The sequence below is a fragment of the Lampris incognitus genome, chromosome 9 (assembly GCF_029633865.1).
Source record: "Lampris incognitus isolate fLamInc1 chromosome 9, fLamInc1.hap2, whole genome shotgun sequence".
Lineage (NCBI taxonomy): Eukaryota > Metazoa > Chordata > Actinopteri > Lampriformes > Lampridae > Lampris > Lampris incognitus.
Genome location: NC_079219.1, coordinates 52,031,538 through 52,050,106, shown reverse-complemented (window position 1 = coordinate 52,050,106; position 18,569 = coordinate 52,031,538). Strand labels below are relative to the sequence as shown.

The window sequence follows — 18,569 nt, the reverse complement described above, 5'->3', positions numbered from 1 at the left end:
ATTATGCATAATTAATTATGCATAAATATGCAAAATATGTATTTTTCTAAAAATGGCTTAAAAAAAACACTTTTCTCGGCATTTCAGATGATTCTGAGCATCTTTGATTTTTTCACCTATAACTTTTTTCTGGGACTTAGAAATGTTTTGGCATTATGCAAAATAAATGCATTTTTGCAAAAATGCACTTATGATCCTCATTTTTTTTGGAGGTGGTAGGTATTGTTTCAGAGAGGACCAGAAAAATAACAGAAAATTAAAATAATTATAATAATTATGCATAATTATGCAAAATATGCATTTTCTAAAAATGGCTAAAAAACACTTTTCTCAGCATTTCAGAGGATTCTGAGCGTTTGGGGGGAGGGAGTTGGAGTGGAGGGGGGTTTAGGGGCAGGGGGAAGGCGGTTAGCTGGCAGGATGAAGAGGAGGGAGAATTAGACGGGTGGATAACCAAACCGCTACATTGTAGCGGGGTTCTTCTAGTAGTCTATATATATATATATACACTACCGTTCAAAAGTTTGGGATCACCCAAACAATTTTGTGTTTTCCATGAAAAGTCACACTTATTCACCACCATATGTTGTGAAATGAATAGAAAATAGAGTCAAGACATTGACAAGGTTAGAAATAATGATTTGTATTTGAAATAAGATTTTTTTTACATCAAACTTTGCTTTCGTCAAAGAATCCTCCATTTGCAGCAATTACAGCATTGCAGACCTTTGGCATTCTAGCTGTTAATTTGTTGAGGTAATCTGGAGAAATTGCACCCCACGCTTCCAGAAGCAGCTCCCACAAGTTGGATTGGTTGGATGGGCACTTCTTTGAGCAGATTGAGTTTCTGGAGCATCACATTTGTGGGGTCAATTAAACGCTCAAAATGGCCAGAAAAAGAGAACTTTCATCTGAAACTCGACAGTCTATTCTTGTTCTTAGAAATGAAGGCTATTCCATGCGAGAAATTGCTAAGAAATTGAAGATTTCCTACACCGGTGTGTACTACTCCCTTCAGAGGACAGCACAAACAGGCTCTAACCAGAGTAGAAAAAGAAGTGGGAGGCCGCGTTGCACAACTGAGCAAGAAGATAAGTACATTAGAGTCTCTAGTTTGAGAAACAGACGCCTCACAGGTCCCCAACTGGCATCTTCATTAAATAGTACCTGTTAGAGCCTGTTTGTGCTGTCCTCTGAAGGGAGTAGTACACACCGGTGTAGGAAATCTTCAATTTCTTAGCAATTTCTCGCATGGAATAGCCTTCATTTCTAAGAACAAGAATAGACTGTCGAGTTTCAGAGGAAAGTTCTCTTTTTCTGGCCATTTTGAGCGTTTAATTGACCCCACAAATGTGATGCTCCAGAAACTCAATCTGCTCAAAGAAGTGCCCATCCAACCAATCCAACTTGTGGGAGCTGCTTCTGGAAGCGTGGGGTGCAATTTCTCCAGATTACCACAACAAATTAACAGCTAGAATGCCAAAGGTCTGCAATGCTGTAATTGCTGCAAATGGAGGATTCTTTGACGAAAGCAAAGTTTGATGTAAAAAAAATCTTATTTCAAATACAAATCATTATTTCTAACCTTGTCAATGTCTTGACTCTATTTTCTATTCATTTCACAACATATGGTGGTGAATAAGTGTGACTTTTCATGGAAAACACAAAATTGTTTGGGTGATCCCAAACTTTTGAACGGTAGTGTATATATACACAAAACTTTGTTAAAAGAAACACTCAGTGGTAGGGAAAGTGCTCAACAAATAAGGAGCAAAATAATCCAGTGAGTCAAGTAAAATCTTTATGAGACAGTACAAGCCCTGTTTCATGCCATAAGCAATTATCAGCTGTCAAACATATATATATATATATATATATATATATATATATATAGTACAAAATATATATAAATAATAATAATAGTGTTATCTATATATATAGTCATAGTATAGTATAGTATATATAACGATATATGTAGACTATACTGCAGTACAGACTATATAAACTCAGTGGTAGTCTATACTGCTACTGCTGCTTAGCTCACTGTAGGTCTGATCTGCCTTCTTATCAATCATCTGACTGTGTAGGCTTCAGAATTAGCAATCAGCACATGAACGAATAATGATTTAATCTGAACATGTAAACAAGCAGGATATAACATACAGATAATCCATTGCCAATAATCTGAAGTGATCAACAAATCAACACATTAAACTCAGTGAACAAATCTCCATATACATCAGATTATTTGTTACATGGTGGAAAAGGAGTTAAGTTAATTCAGCTGCTAAACATTACAAACTCACTTCCCACTGTACTGGTGTAGTTCACATTCACTGCAAGTTGTGCTGCACAATACAAACTCACCTGCTGTGGACGGCAGGTCATGCCAGTTTGCTGGAATGCTTTTCAGCGAGAAAAACGCAGGTCCCACTAATTAATGACACCAGGATCTCTGTTTGTTCTGACAGACAGCTGAAGCAATGACTTGTTTTACGACATCATTGCATTGCTTGGAAATAAACACCCTGCTTACGACAGCTAAAATGTAATGCAGCCCGGATTTAAATTACATCATGTCCCAATGGCTTGTGGGGGATGTTACTACACAGACCACTTGTTTTTTGTTTTTGTTTTTTTAAATACACTACCACCAGATCACATCTCGGTCAGATACATGAGTGTTTTTGTTAATATATTAGTTTTGTCATATGTTTCAGATTTCTAGTTTGATTTTAGTTTTATTGTGCTTCATTTCTGTAAAGTAGGAAAAAAAAGAATAGAAATCAAACGGAGAAATTTGGGATTGGAGTATTTATGGGGGGTGAGAGGCATCTGTACCTCTCCAATGGTTAAAATCAGATTTGCATTACAGCTACTACATCTACTACTACTACTACTACTACTACTACTGCTGCTGCTGCTGCTGCTGCTGCTATTTTCGGCTGCTCCCGTTAGGGGGCGCCACAGCGGCTCATCCGTTTTCATCTCTTCCTGTCCTCTGCATCTTCCTCTGTCACACCAGCCACCTGCATGTCTTCCCTCACCACATCCATAAACCTCCTCTTTGCCTCTTCCCTGGCAGCTCCATATTCAGCATCCTTCTCCCAATATACTCAGCATCTCTCCTCCACACATGTCCAAGCCATCTCAATCTTGCCTCTCTTGCTTTGTCTCCAAACAATCCAACCTGAGCGGTCCCTCTAATATACTCGTTCCTAATCATGTCCCTCTTCGTCACTGCCAATGAAAATCTTAGCATCTTCAACTCTGCCACCTCCAGCTCCACCTCCTGTCTTTTCATCAGTGCCACTGTCTCCAAACCATATAACATAGCTGGTCTCACAACCATCTTGTAAACCTCCCCTTTAACTCTTGCTGGTACCCTTCTGTCACAAATCCCTCCTGACACTCTTCTCCACCCACTCCACCCTGCCTGCACTCTCTTCTGCACTCCCGATTACTTTGGACAGTAGACCCCAAGTATTTAAACTCACATGCCTTCATCACCTCTACTCCTTGCATCCTCACCATTCCACTGTCCTCCCTCTTGTTCACGCATAGGTATTCCGTCTTGCTCCCACCGAGTGCCATTCCTCTTCTCTCCAGTGCATACCTCCACCTCTCCAGGCTCTCCTCAACCTGCACCCTACTCTTGCTACGGATCACAATGTCATCCGCAAACATCATAGTCCACGGAGACTCCTGCCTGATCTCATCCGTCAACCTGACCATCACCACTGCAAACAAGAAAGGGCTCAGAGCCGATCCTTGGTGTAATCCCACGTCCACCTTGAACCCATCTGTCATTCCAACCGCACACCTCACCACTGTCACACTGCCCTCATACATATCCTGCATGGAATGCAGATTTGCATTACAGCACAGAATAAAAACTAGAATTTAATCTGAGTTGATCTAATGTGAGCCCCCCCCCCCCATGTCCCAGCACCACTCTGATACTGCCGCCCTAAGCAGCCACTTAGTTCTCTTATACCCTCAACCAATGTCGCTCTACAATTACACATTCAGTATTCAACCACTGTGTGAATCAGGCAGCAGAGGTACCATGAGTAAGCTATCACCCTTATTCATACACTGTTGTGGAAAAGATGACGAATATTTCCCCTAAAGCCAGATGCCCTCCTCTTTAACCCGTCACTGTGTTGGGTTGTGTTGGGTTGAATACTTACCCAGCGTGAAAACCACCTTCCTAAAGCTTCTTTCAGGGCCTTTGCTCCGGCTTCTATTTATACTGCTGGTCCAAGGCCACTGTTTTGGTCCTCACGTGGGCGTCCTGTCAGAAGCTTTGCAAGCACGTTGAACAAACAGCGTTTATTGCAGCGTTTATTATCCCCCTAAGTGAACTGATGTAGGTAAATATTTATGTCTTGGTGGATGTGGGCTGTGTGAGGATGTGTAATTTCCCTGTTTATCGTATCCCAGATCAATATAGGTGATTACAGAGATGCTGGGTGATCTTCAACAGCTTGGGCAACGAATATGTCAATATATCATCCATTAAGGCTGATTAACACTATAACAACTGTTTCATGGGAAACAGTAACTTAACAAAAATAACAAAGATTACCCCCCCACACCCCCCACCCCGCGGTTAAGCCTGCAGAGGGAAAATTGTGGCAAATATTTTATCATGTGTGTATAACACAAGTGAACAAATAGATGGAAAATATTCCCTGATATATCAGTGTCTAACAGGAAGAACATATTTTCGAGTCTTTTGCAAGGCATCATCATTCACACTTTATCTGCCGTGGTGTCGTCTCTCATCACAGCTGTTTTGTTTTAAATCCAGCTCTCCTGTGCAACGAGGTTTACTGAAAACAGTTATGAATGAAACATGAAGGATCTTTTCCTTCCCTGCCAGGTGCTCATTTGATGCTTTGCCTATAAATCCCTTTTCGTCCAAAGTCGACGGTTATCTATTGGGTGGCTGCATGCGGGCTCTTCTGCACAAATCAGGGAAGAGCAAATGTTGGATCACGTTCTGTGGAGAGAGTTAGTTTGTATCTTCCTTCCTCTTCTATGAACATATTCTGGGATAGAAAGCCCCACTGTGACGCTGCTTCAGAGAGGGAAAGGAGAAATATTTATGTCGGCTATCTAACTCGGTCAAGAGGAGGCAGCTGTTGCTCGACATCGACGGTCAACAGCAGCATCAATAATATAGACTGACGTGGAGAGAGAGGTGGTAAAACGACATGGCTCCATGATGTGATCGCCACAACACCTTCTGGGAAGATGGCGGCGCGAATGGCGCCCAGGTCGGTCTACTCCGTTGCCTACCAACACGGGTGTCGGCGGATCGAATCCCCGTGTTACCTCCGGCTTGGTCGGGTGTCTACAGACACAGTTGGCCGTGTCTGCGGGTGGGAAGCCGGATGTGAAGAGTAGGGCAATTGGCCAAGTACATTTGGGAAGAAAAATGGGGGCTGGGGGATGGTGGCGCGAATTCACGTTTGCGGCGGCCTCACCCAGTACCGTTCATGCAGTGTGTTTGTCCACGTCTGCGTTTAAGTTTGTTTTGATGGCCGGGAGAGCTGGTGCTGGATTGGCTGGGAGAGCTTGGTCTGCTGCGTCCTGTGAGCCCAGGGACCACGGCCCTGCCCAGAGCTGTGCCCAAAGAAGTAACGCTGAAGGTGGTCTGATAGGACGTGGAAGCGGGGCAGGCTAAGCTAACTGCTAGCCCATGCAGATCGGCAGTTCCGACAACACCGGGGGGTGGTCTGGCGGAGGCCTTGCCTAGCATTGACTGTATTTTAGTGTTGTCATGTGGAGTGCGGGGAAGGTGCGTCGAAGGCGTCTGGCTGGGCGAGCTGGGGGGAATAGCGTGATCCTCTCACGCGCTACGTTCCCCTGGTGAAACTCCTCACTGTCAGGTGAAAAGCAGTGGCTGGTGACTCCACATACCGTGGTAGTCTGCAGCCCTCCCTGGGTCGGCAAAGGGGGTGGAGCAGCGACCGGGACGGCTCGGAAGAGTGGGGTAATGGGGCAGTGTCCATGAGCTATTTTTAGCCCTTCCTGAGTGGAAGCAGAAGCTTCACAGCAAACGGAAGTCAGACATCGGATGCACTAGACTACATTAGAAGTAAGCAGTTTGTTGTAATTTTCTTTGTTTTTTTGTGTAATTGTTTGCCGTTTTCACCTATTTTTTCTAGTGTGCCATGGCGTACATAAAACACAGCCATGCTGTACTGTCTAACGTGCTCCGCATGTCTGACTTCCTGCGACGCGTCAGTAGCGACAGCGATGCCATGACATCACTCGGATGCTGCCCCATTGGCCAAGTACAATTGGGAGAAAAAGGGGGAAAAATCCCCCCCCCCATTAATTTTGAAGAAATGACGTGGCTTTCTGAAACTCATCTTCGGCAGGTGGCCCATCATCGCCAGCAGTTTTTATAGGACTCCGTGCAGGTGGACGGCATGGCCAGCTAAGTTATAATAAATCTTTTAAATCCTCACTTTTGACAGACTTGCTAATACGACAAAACATGAGTTTTCAGCGCTGCCATGTGTTTCTTAATTCAGGTGTTAAATGTTGCTTCAACACATGGGCAATGAATGAGTTGTGAAATAAAAACGTGTCTGTGGACATTTTCAAAGGTTTGCAAAAACAGAACAGTATCGCTAATGGAAAGATTTAATGACAGAAGTTATTTCAGATACCAAAAATAAACCATTCCATTCACAATTTCCCCCAATCACATTTGTCATATTTGTTCAGGTAAAAAGTAAAAAAAAAGAAGAAAAGAAAAAAGACTTACTGATAGGTGCACAAAAGACTTTAGCATGTACTTGTCGGCTCCATGTGAAGGATCCTTTGGCATGGAACAGTCCTAATCAGCCCAGAAATGTGTCCTTCAAAAGATGCGTACATCCAACTGAGACACAACTTGAGTCCCCACTAAAGAGAATGAAATATCACAAATCATTCACGTGTTAAAGTCGGACGGCATTTCTCCCTTCCTGTTTACAAGCCCCATAGGTGTAACTGCTGCCAAAAAGGCCTGCCGCAGGCAAATTCCGACATTCCACGAGGTCAGAGAGGTAAACTAAGACCACTACTTTCTACCTCAGGAATGTTTAAGGCAAGCTGAGGGCACTGTGATACAGTCAGGCTGGTTAGCCATTAACTTGCTGGATGAAGAGTTTCTGTGTCCTGATCAGATTTAAAGGATGGGTCACAACAGTGCACATGAAGTGCCGTTTACATGTTAAATCCTCCCTCTTATATGGGCACAAGTTTGATAGCATTACTGCAAATCTATGTAGTAGTGCCTGTGTGTTGTCGTGATGACTCATGTCTGCCTCGGAGCCTGCCGGCGAGGTATATTGCAATCAATCTCCTAGTCAGCCTGTGCACGGCTTAGTTTACTTACAGGTTTGGCTGAAGTGTGTCAGGTCATAAACATTTATAACGTTTACAACACGTCGCTTAAACACCTGCAAGTGCAACACACATTCTGCGAGCGCACAAAGATATGACCCTTTCCGACTCACAGCCAGCTTCATTTCACACAACCAGGAAATAACACTGCAACCCCCTCACCTCCCTCCACCCACGCACCCCGCCAGCTGCACGTGAGGCGTTTAAATATTTCTGACCTGCAGCCAAAAGATAGAGTTCAGAGATCCTGGCATGTTTTAAATCAACAGGGCTCGCCGTACCTTTCTACAAAACCTTCGTTAAGCTCAACTCATCTTCACTGCCAAGTGAACTAGTATTACAGCACTAATGTCCCCGAAGGAAGGAAGGGGTTTTCGATTGTTAGGACCCCTTTTTCAACAGGTGCTTCCGTAATAGGATACAACGTGAGAATTACTTTCAGGTATTTTATATGTTGGCCAAGAGCAAACTGGAAATGCCTTTTCCTCAACATGTGACAGAGGGACCCCGCAGCAGAACTGCCACAGCTCTTTATATAAACTGATAGGCAGCCCGTTATGGGTCAATCCTGTGTTAGTGCTTCAGGAAATTCTTGTCTGAATGCTACAATAAACAAAAATTACGATACTGTAAAAGAACATTGCCATTATTTTCAACCAGCTACTGGACTACAGGCCATTTTTGGTAATTTTCAACAACAAAGAGCAAAATCTTGAATATCCCAAACAGTTCCTCCAAGGGCTAATAAGACATAAATGCAGCAGTAAATCCAAAAATCACACACCATGATACACCTGTTATGATCAGTAGAGGCACACCCAAACACAGACAAAAAGGAATTAAGTAATGTAAAAGTGGATTCACTGGCAGTTGGAGTAAAGGGAAATGAGGATGGAAGGCAAGGCAGAGTAGAGAGGCGATGGTGGGTGGCAGAGCTGAGCTGAGCTGAGCTGAGCTGAGCAGGACAGACGGATGAGGAAGTGAGAGTGGCTGGCTGAGGACAGGAGAGCAGAAAGACAAGAGATTCTGGAAGCACAAGGAGACACGGTAAATACAGCCAAACAACTCTGAACACACAATTGCAGAGCAGCCGAGAACGAGACTGCCACCGTGGTTGAAACAACAATCTGGCCATGAGTGGATAGAAAAACGAACAGGTGCCCCGACCGACCAGAGGAGGCGCTAGAGCAGCGACCAGGACACCCCACCTGCAGACACGACCAATTGTGTCTGTAGGGACATTACATTACAGTCATTTAGCCGACGCTTTTATCCAAAGCGACTTACAATAAGTGCATTTAACGTAGGAAATCGGGAGAACTACTAGTCATCAGAGGTCATAAGTGCATCTAAACAAGCATCTAAGAGCAAAACCAGTGCTCAAGTAAAAGCGCAAGAAAAGATTTTTTGAGTGAATACAATAAGTGCTAAGAGCAACTAACAGGGTAGTAGCTCTTAAAGAGGAGAGTTTTCAACCTGCGCCGAAAGATGGGCAGCAACTCCGCTGTCCTGACATCAGTGGGGAGTTCGTTCCACCACTGTGGGGCCAGGACAGAAACGAGCCGTGACCGGGTCGATCGGCAGCAGGGGCCTCTGAGCGACGGGGCCACCAGGCGTCCCGAGGCAGCAGAGCGAAGTGGTCAGGCGGGGGTGCAGGGCTTGACCATGGCCTGGAGATAGGAAGGAGCTGTTCCTTTCACTGCCCTGTAGGCTAGCACCAGAGTCTTAAACTGGATGCGAGCAGCTACTGGGAGCCAGTATAGGGACATGAGAAGGGGAGTTGTGTGGGAGAACTTAGGGCGGTTGAGCACCAGATGAGCTGCAGCTTTCTGAAGAAGCTCCAGAGGTCTGATGGTAGGCGCCGGGGCGCCAGCAAGGAGGGAGTTGCCGTAATCCAGCCGGGAGATGACCAGAGCCTGGATGAGCACCTGTGCCGTCTCGTTGGTGAGGAATGGGCGAATCCTCCTGATGTTATAGAGGAGAAATCTGCAGGAACGAGCAACCGATGCAACGTTTGCAGCAAACGACAGTTGGTCATCCAGGATCACACCCAGATTCCTAAGCAGTGACTGTTGTTTAGTTCAGAGTAGTTTTTTTCTTTTATAAAGTTCTTCCACAAAGTTAGATTCTTTGGGGATCTTCAGAGATCTGTTCATCAATCTTGAGTTTATGCACATTATAGACACTGGCATTTCTTTTTTCTATATTATGAAATTTTTGTCATGTTCCATTCACTTCCATCTAGATTGGATAAAGGCACTCCGTGCCAAATTTTGATATTAATTAACTAATTAATTATGCTGATCAGCCAAAACATTAAAACCACCTACCTAATATTGTGTAGGTCCCCCTCGTGTCACCAAAATAGCTCTGACCCATCGTGGCATGGACTCTACAAGATTTCTGAAGGTGTCCTCTGGTATCTGGCACCAAGATGTTAGCAGCAGATCCTTTAAGTCCTGTAAGTTGCAAGCTGGGGCCTCCATGGATTTGTTTTTACAGCATATCCCACAGATGCTCGACTGGATTGAGATCTGGGGAATTTAGAGGCCAGGGCAACACCTTGAACTCTTCTTCATGTTCCTCAAATCATTCCTGAACAATTATTTGCAGTGTGGCAGGGTGAATTATCGTGCTGAAAGAGGCCACTGCCATCAGGGAATACCATTGCCATAAAGGGGTGCACCTGGTCTACAATGATGTTTAGGCAGGTGATATGTGTCAAGATAACATCCACATGCATGCCAGGTTTCCCTGCAGAACTCCGCTGGATTGCCTTCTTCCCATAGTGCATCCTGTTGCCATCTCCCAGATAAACAACGCACCCGGCCGTCCACATGATGTAAAAGAAAACATGATTCATCAGACCAGGACACCGTCTTCCATTGCCGCATGGTCCAGTTCTGACACTCATTTGCCCATTTCGGCAGTGGACAGGGGTCATCATGGGCACTCTGACTGATCTGCGGCTGTGCAGTCCAATACACAGCAAGTTACGATGCACTGTGTTCTGACACCTGTCTATCACTGTCAGCATTAACTTTTTCAGTAATCTTAGCTCTTCTGTGGGATCAAACCAGACAGGCTAGCCTTCAATCCCCATGCACATCAATGAGCCTTGGGCGACCATGACCATGTTGCTGGTTCACTGGTTGTCCTTTCTTTGGACCACTTTTGGTAGGTACTAACGACTGCATACCGGGAACACCCCACAAGACCTGCCCTTTTGGAGATGCTCTGACCCAGTCATCTCACCATCACAATTTGATTTTTGTCAAAGTTGTTCAGATTGTTAAGGTTGCCCATTTTTCCTGCTTTCAACACATCAACTTCAAGAACAGACTGTGTTCACTTGCTGCCTAATATATCCCACCCATTGACAATTGCCATTGTAATGAGATCCGTGTTACTCACTTCACCTGTCAGTGGTTTTAATGTTTTGACTGATTGGTGTATTGTCCAACTCAAGGATTGTAATTCAGTTAACTTATTGACATCAGTTTGAGAGAGCTTATTATTTTCATAAATAGAAATTATATTCTCAAGAATTCTATCTTGTTTACGTCTTTTTTTCTTTAGCTAACTCCTTTCCCCCTTTAAATGTCATATTACAAATGTGAAATTTTGTATAGTCCCAATGTTTGCCATATACTTTTTCTTCTTAAGCTTTCCTCCAATTTCCATTAATGATTTTAATGGCTTTTTCTTTGAAGAGTTAACCACACAAAAGTGTGTTATTCAATTTTCAGTCATTTGAATTACATTTAACTGTCATGTTCCTTGTATGCAATATTAAAGAAACAATTTTGTGATCAGTAAATATTGATTGTTCTATTTTGGTTTCTTTTACTCTGTCCAAAAGTCAATTCTGGATCTCTTAGATAAATCTTTGTTGTTCCAGATAAAATGAATTTGGTGCGGAGTTTTTAGTGTCCATATATCACAACAATTTAAATGCAGGCATACATTATTAAATTCTCAATATGTGTGCCTCTTAAAGATCTTTGTGGATGACATTCTTTTGTGGGATCGTTTATGTAATTCCAACCCCCCCCCCTGAAATATTAATTTAGCTTTCATGAAAGTGTTCAATAAGGCACACATTTCTCCTTCAAAAAGGATTGTGTTTCGATAGCTGTTATTATAACAACCCTATATGTTACCCAAAATAAAAACATCATTCATAAATTCAATAACTAAAATGATCCATCTTCCAGAACCATAAGCAATATTTTTAAGCACTTTTCTCTGAGAGGATCCTTTCAATGTAGCTACACCTGCAGAGTTACTATTACCATAAGCCATCCAATGGAATCTCCCCATTGATTTTTCCAAGAATTAGAATATGAAGCTAAAGCATGTGTTTCTTGTAAATAAAACTCTGCCTTGAAACAGCCTTCCTCTTAATCTGTTCTTGGATACCCCTCAAATTAAACAAACAGAATGACAAAGACAAATTGAACAGTAGAACAGTAAAATATCTCCAGAAGTCACGAGTTTTAAGTAGAACCAGTGTACAAAATGATTTTCTTCAGCTTTGGAGTACAAACAATTTAGAACAAAAAGATGTAATATATAATCCTAAAATTCCATATACCTAACATTTTAAGTCAGAAAAATATTTTGTTGTCTCTGATTTGAAGATAAAATTATGCTTTCAATGAACTCACAAAGGTGAATGTTCATTTTCCTTCACTTATCACACTTTAATTTCTTTACCATCGATGATGGATTTGGCTTCAACAAAGAGGGCTATTTTCCCCTGCTGATCTGCCTCTTCAAGCCAAGGCCACAGTTTGTTACATTTTTTTGTTGTTGTGTGGTCTTTTGTAGTTAGGCCTGCTCTGAATTTTAGCTTCTTAACTTGCAGGAATTCAGAGTCCTTTTCACATTTTCGTGTAAATCTTATCACCGGCTGAGTTTTGCCACCATCTCCATTTCCATTTTGTGACTCACGTCAGTGTGGAACCATAGGTCTTCTCTGGCATCTGTGATGATTGCTCTGCAGATATCCACAACACACTGTTTAACCTCCTCACCTTCTTGCTCCAGTAGACCGTATAGCCTCAGGTTCCATCTCCTGTGAGAATGTTCCATCTCAGTCATCTTGTCTTCCATGATCATTATTCTTTTCAGATACTCATCACTGGTTTGCCTGACCGCTGTAATTTCTGTTTTCATGTCTTGGACTTCTTTGAAAAGAAACTGACGACTCCTTCACAGCCTCAATGGTATCGGCATTTTTCTTTATCAGAGTTGCTAGACTGCCAGCGTTTTCTTTTATTTTTCTGCCACAAACCTCACAATATTATCTTGCAACTCAAAGAGTGGTTTCTAGTTTCCTTCTCTTTGTAACAAATGTACATGGAGCTGAATCAGGGAGTGGGGTGGTCTTCAGGTTGGAATTCACATACATATGAGTGCACGGCGCCTGCTTTCACAACCTCCATGACACCTTGGTTGAAGCTCCTTTTTTTGAGGTGAATGAAAGCGTCGTCTTTTTACCTTGGTCTCTTGGTCTTTTATCTGCCACTGTTGAGGTCTCTATAACAACTGCGTTAATGTCCACTTTATTTGCCCAGGTTAAGCTAAAGTTAGCTTGTGACCGTTAATTTTGGCAGCGAAATTATGTACAGATGTGTAGAAATGAGTCCAGGGTTGTTACTTTACCAAAGGACAACTAAGGGAGTCGTTTCCAGCTGTTTACTCTTAGCAAGTTCCACGTTTAAGGTGAGAAAGTCCTTTTTTAATCTGTTAACCACGTATTTGTCCGACTGCCTCAGCCTCCATCTTGCCCAGCCCCCGTCAAATCTTTTTTTTTTTTAACAAAACTTACCAACAGTAAACCCCAACTATAACTTTAAGTACCAACCCACTCAATTGTACATTTTAAACCATTTCGTATTATTAACTTTTAACGGGTCACCATTTTTATAGGCTTGTGCACCATGAAAACCAGCACGTTTTCCTTGCTTTCTGGCTGCTTCCACAAGTGGCCAGAGTTTGTTTCTTGCCATTTTGTCGGCCTGTGTCAGATCTTCCTTGAGGAGTAGTTTCCGCTCTTTCAGGATCCCACTGTCACGGGAAATCTTCCAGAGTTTGTCTCTGAAGGATCGCATTGTGAAACGCACAAGGACGGGCCCAGTTGCATTTTCACGTTGCACTCCAACTCTATGCACCGGGTCGACAAGAAAGCCCATCTTGTCCTTATCTTCAGGAGCGAGCAATGCGAGAAGCTTGATGATTTCTCCTCTGATGTTTTCTGCAGGTGTCTCTCTCATTCCATGCAGGCGTAAATTCCATCGCCTGCTGTAACGTTCAGCCTCTTCACTTCTCTTCTGCAGTTGCGAGACTTGCCCCGAAATCTCTTTCATATATTCTTTGTTTTCTTTCACTTGAATTTCCATCCGTTTCAGCTGCTCGCACACTGTGGTAATGGCATCAGTGTTCTTGGCTATGTTTTGCTCAAGAGTAGTGAAGCGTTTTGTCAAGTCAATCACCGCTTTTAGGATATCAGCATCTGAAATGCCCTCCAATTCTTCACCGTCTATGGAGCGCTGTTTCTTCGGTTCCGGGCTTTTAGTTGGTTTAACAGGTAACGGCGAGCACAAACTGTAGTGTATGGAGATACACACGAAAGCAAATGTTTATATTTGCAGTAATATGTATATTATGTTTGACCTCTGACCCTCGATGTCTATTAGTTGTGTATGTGTAATCAGGTGAAATATGTTCATAGTGAAATCGATTAGTTAGGACTGAATCAGTTTTCAATTGCTCATGTCTGAGGAGATGTGACTAGGGGGCACGCTGGGGGCTCTCGTCATTAATACAGTTGATGAAGAGCCAGCAGCTGTCCTGTATTCATTTCTTCCCCTGTTCCAGGTAAGGATGAAAAGTATATATGATTACAGTTCATTATCTGTGTAGTAATGGTTATGGACCACTATGGAATCATTAGCTTACCGCAAATAAGGATGTTTAGTTTGGAACGGAGTTGAGAGCATGCAGGGCTGGCTCGCTAGCATAGGGGTTAGCTAGCTGGCATGGTCGCGAGCCAAGGCGAGTTGAGTGTGTGACCAATGTGAAGCGGCGGTGATTGTTTGTTGGCTTTGGTATATTCTCAGAAGACGGTGTGTAGTTATTACTATGTCGAGGTGTGTTTTGTTGAGCACAGTATTGGGAAGTGTATATTACTGGCGCCGAGTGCATGATGTGTGCATGACATGAGCGCATGACCGTGGCTGCTGGTCATGCAGAATACATGGTGTGTGCATGAGGTTGGCGCGTGATTGAGACATGCGCAGTGTGCGCCTTCGCTCTCGCCACTTGTGCGCACGCGTGTGAATGTATGCTTGTGTGCATGTCTGAATTTATGTGTTATATTTGCAGGCGCGGTAACTAAATAGTATTGTTTTAGGTTGGAATTTGTATTTTGGGTGATTAATACGGTTGATGAAGAGCCAGCAGCTGTCCTGTATTAATTTCTTCCCCTGTTCCAGGGGTATTACAGATGTTGTATAAATGTACGCGCGCCACTTGGAAGAAGACAGAGCAAGAGGGTCACTCATGTGTTTCCGTGCCTGCTTAACGCAGTCGTTTTGTAATGTTACTACGGTCTAGCAAATAAAACAGGAAGACCAAGATACACCTTGATCGTTGTATAATTCAGTTATCCTGTAGATAACACGACACAAACCATCAAAGCCCACGACTTCTTGTTCAAGCATTGACGTACAGTCTTTGGTTCTGCAGTCTCTTTTCGGCATGTTGATCTTGACGTTAAGCTAGCACTAGGCTAACGCAAAGCTAGGAAGTTAGCGGGTTACTTTTTCACGTTTAATTGACAAGAAATCCGTATCAGGTGCTACTCCATTTACTCACAGTGTTGCTGTTTTCCAAAACGTAGGCACGGCAGTCGTAATGCTTGGTTTATCTGTCTCTTTTTGCTGTGGTACAAATTATAGCTTCGAAGCTCACCACAGGTCGCCATTTTGAATCGACCATCCAGCCCTCGTCAAATCCCGTGTTTGCTTTGATCTTGTCTCGCATCACTTCCTGTGTGTGTGTGAGAATAAAGGATCACGTGTCACCCGCTTTCAGGAGATAGCAGTAGAATTAAGTGATGTACTGATCTCAATAAAGTAATAATAAAAAAGATAACTACACTTTGTGAATTTAAAGCTGCTATCCGTAATATCTCTCAAATAAAAAACATTATTTTCTCCGTGTGTACGGTGAGTCAGGCTCCATAATCCTACCAATCATCTTTCCCATGGTTGGAATACAGTCTCCGTGCCTGATTTCTTTTCGTACCCGTTTTCCGGGAACTCTGCCTCTGATTGGCTAGTACTCGTTGAGAGAGCGTTCACCTGGATTCCGGGAAGACCCGCCCCTACTCTATCTCTGATTGGCTAACCCTATCCTTAACCCCACGCTAACCCTAACCAACCCAATCAACGGAGGCAACGAGTACTAGCCAATCAGAGGCAGAGTTCCCGGAAAACGGGTACGAAAAAAAAAATCACGCAGTCTGTTGAAATGTATTGACCGGGTAGGACGAACACTGGTGCAGCGGCAAAACATGTACGTGTTGGAAACAAACCCAGCAGGAAAAAAAAGAGACGGGAACAGGATGCTGGTGTGGCCGTGCTTCTGCCAGACCGTTACACCTGTAGCACAATGTAGCAATGTAGTTTGATAATGTTTAGACTGCCCACGTTAACTTTCATTTCGAGGATTGCATTTTAACAAGGGTGCAGACAATCGACTGCTGAGCTGACGTCACACGAGCCTCAGCGGTTGCTACACCTTGTGTATAGTCGAAACAGGTCTATTTCTCTCTGGTGCCTACATCGAACTATGCTGGATCACCGTTTAACTGTAATATTGATTGACTGTCCAACAGAACCACCACATCGTCATCACATTTCAAATAGATAAGATAATGCAAGACCTTGGGGATTGCAACTGACATACTGTACATTCTTGAATATTCTCTTTAAATGGTTGTGATTCAGATGAAAGGCTTGCTTCTTTACAAAAAAAACCTTTTAACATTTAACAGCTATCTTTTTTCTTCCCTATGTACATAACATAGTTAAACAGATCTTGTACAGCCCCACACATATGTGCCACTCCTGCTTTTGTCGTGTCAGTCACGTTTTCCAAAGCTCAAATACTAAGTCCAAGGATGAAAATAAAATTGTTTAATTCATTTAGATTAGGCAAAAGTAGTGGAGGTTTAACACGTGGTGATTCTACAGGAATTGTATCAGTTTGGGAAACTGAGCCTTTAATGCCATGTCCTTATCCAGTACTACTACTACTACTACTACTACTACTTTTGGTTGCTCCCGTTAGGGGTCGCCACAGCGGATCATCCGTTTCCATTTCTTCCTGTCTTCTGCATCTTCCTCTGTCACACCAGCCACCCGCATATCTTCCCTCACCAAATCCATAAACCTCCTCTTTGGCCTTCCTCTTTTCCTCTTCCCTGGCAGCTCCATTTTCAGCATCCTTCTCCCAATATACCCAGCATCTCTCCTCCGCACATGTCCGAACCATCTCAATCTTGCCTCTCTTGCTTTGTCTCCAAACCATCCAACTTGACCAGTCCCTCTAATATAATCGTCCCTAATCCTGTCCTTCTTCGTCACTCCCAGTGAAAATCTTAGCATCTTCAACTCTGCCACCTCCAGCTCGGCCTCCTGTCTTTTCGTCAGTGCCACTGTCTCTAAATCTTCTGTTCCAGGCTCAATGCTGCAATGCCAGTTGTCTGCTGCCTGTAAATTAGCAACCAGGCAACGAAAGAAAGAACAAATTGCCTTATCACTGATTAAACTACACAGTATCTCCCCACTGCGCTTTGACTGGCGTCAGCAGGTGATCTCACCCTACTGTTATTGGATTTAATATTTACCCAACAGTCAATAGTTGGTGGCCTCCAGCAATTTTCATCTATATGTTTTGGTAAGTACTTTGTCCACCACCCACATGTAACATGACAACCAAACTGTTTGACTGATGAATGACCTTAATACTGTTTTAATGATGATCCAAGTTTGCATGCTACTGTAGTGACCTACTTGCAGGTGAGATATTCACCATGCGAGCCAGAGACGGTCCCTTTAAGACAGAGGGCAAGGGGTATTGTGGGTAGACACGAGGCCGAGGTTCGAAGAGAATGAACTGTTCACCTGGAGTTAGTTGGAGGAAATAAACGACCCCACTGCTGTGTGGTCAAAAGGAGAAGTGGTCTCATCTCCTTTCTTTCATCCTCCACACTACTTGGCTTTCCTACGTTTTGTGGTTGGTGACAATGTCTGACAAAAAGGAGTTTCCTTCAGAATTGACAGAAAAACGTTGCGAAGCAGCTGATTTTACTTTCACAAAGGAGTTTTTTCCTGGCATGTTCTATAACTGTCAATTGTTGTCTGTTAACGATAAGTAATATTAAGCAGTGTCAGAGTTAATCCTGAGAATTATATATGAATTGGAGTACCTGCTGGAAACGTCCATCCGTCCATTTTCCAAACCACCTATCCCGCTGTCAGGGTCACAGGGATGCTGGAGCCTATCTCAGCAGTCATTGCGTGGCAGGTGGGGAGACACCCTGGACAGGCCGCCAGCCAGACCATCACAGGGCCGACACATTCACACCTAGGGGTCGATTCATCTGACCTACACGTCATTGGACTGTGGGAGGAAACCGGAGCACCCAGAGGAAACCCACACAGACACGGGGAGAAAGGTTGGATAACACCGGGGTTCGAACCCGGGACCTTCTTGTTGTGAGGTGACCGCGTTAACCACTGCGTTAAACATCTTGTGTTACTGGGCACTCAGAGCAAAAAGCACTGAAAATAATCCCAAAAAGTGCTTCCCATTAAATAATTTTCCAATGTAGACAGGCTCAAAGCAACTGATGTGTCCACTGAGACCAGAATCTGTTTAGTGCGGACGCGTTAGCTAAATAAAACAAAACCAGTAGACTGATTCACGACGGCGTCAACAGGACAAACTAACACACAGGTTCAGTTTACCTCAAGTCCACTTCATCTAAATCTCTCATTTGCAACTGAAAACGAAGTTGAATTTTTTTACATCAGCCAAAATTAAAGGTAAATTTATTTAATTAAATGCCGGAAGTACAACTT

General features: G+C 43.4%; 1 protein-coding gene across 1 annotated transcript in view; it reads right to left on the bottom strand.

The window, feature by feature from the left end:
• tlr18 (toll-like receptor 18) overlaps positions 1 to 18,569 on the bottom strand; it is a 55,444-nt gene that overhangs the window by 22,253 nt on the left and 14,622 nt on the right. The window contains exons 2-3 of the mRNA XM_056287013.1: positions 6,788 to 6,927; positions 4,194 to 4,307 (exon numbers count right to left, since the gene is read on the bottom strand). The gene's annotated coding sequence lies outside the window, so the exon portion shown is untranslated. The remainder of the gene's footprint in view (positions 1 to 4,193; positions 4,308 to 6,787; positions 6,928 to 18,569) is intronic.